Genomic DNA, 1,367 nt, shown 5'->3' with positions numbered 1-1,367 from the left:
TATTGATAAATTTATATTTAATATTATTTACTTTGTTGAAATCTATTCAAGAAATAAAATATGTATAATAGTAGTCCATTTAATATTTATATATACACTTGATTAATTATAAAAATTTAAATTATTTTATATCATGATATTAATAATTTAATGTATGAATATCCAAGTTCACTCTAGCAAAATAGAAATACTCTATCGTCTTTTTGAAATTTAATGGAACAAAAATGGAAAAATGACAATAAAATCCCTTGGATTATGTAAATAACATTTTGATCCCTCAAAATATCATAATTATGCTAAAGTCATTAATAAATTAATATAAATGATCAAATTGCCCTTAATTTAAGATTTCAAATGTGAACATGTGAATTGCTATTGCATTTTGCAATTTTAAGAAGAAAATTTGTGAATCTCATAACAAAACTTGTGAATGGTAGTTGATATTTGCAACATTTGAGGAATATCAGGATTTCAAATGCAAACTTATAAATTGCTATTGAATTCTTATGATTTTAAGAAGAAAAGTTATGAATCTCAAAATAAAACTTGTAAATGACAATTAATATTTGCAACACTTAAAGAATATCAAGATTTCAAATACAAACTTGCAAATTGTTGTTGAATTCTTGCAATTTTAAGAAAAAAAAGTTTTGAATCCTGGAGCAAAATTTGTGAATAGCAATTGATATTTGAATGAAGAATAATTTAATCATTTATATTAATTCCTTAATGATAAAAAAAATCTTTATAGACTTCATTAGTATTATGATATTTTGATGGACCAAATTATCATTTACATAATTTGAAGAGATTTTGTTGTCATTTTTCCTAACAAAAAATGCACAATCTGGTCAACTTTTGGAAATATTCTATCAAAATATTGATATTATGTTTGGAGTATGATGCCTGGAGAGAGTAGAGATACATTGAGGCTTAAAGGATATTGAAACTCATTGGAGCGTATATTTGGTAGCTAAATGTTTTTTTGACAAGTAATAAATGAGCATAGTAAAATCGAATATGATAAGCTACTTTCCTTAGCTTCAAGCAAAACATGGTTTTAGTATAAATAACTGATTATTAAAAAATGTAGGTGTTCAAGTAATTTTTACCAAAATTATGGCTTTGATTGATATAATTGATTATGGACCCATATTCAAATAGGCATAATAGCAAGTTCAGATATGGGTGTTTACTATTTTATATTTCAGCCTCGTATAGGTTTGATGTATGTTGGCATTTTTTTTGGGCATTATTAGGGCTGTCCAAAAGTCCTTTGGGTCGGTACAATACGATCCAATCTAATCTAAATAGAGATTAGTCCTAAAGGACTAAAAAAATCAAACTCTATTTTTGGGTTGGACTAA

This window comes from Prosopis cineraria, unplaced genomic scaffold (genome assembly GCF_029017545.1).
Source record: "Prosopis cineraria cultivar Desert tree isolate PC_DT_omini unplaced genomic scaffold, ASM2901754v1 PC7, whole genome shotgun sequence".
In the NCBI taxonomy this organism is placed as follows: Eukaryota; Viridiplantae; Streptophyta; class Magnoliopsida; order Fabales; family Fabaceae; genus Prosopis; species Prosopis cineraria.
Note: the sequence above shows the minus strand (reverse complement) of the source record.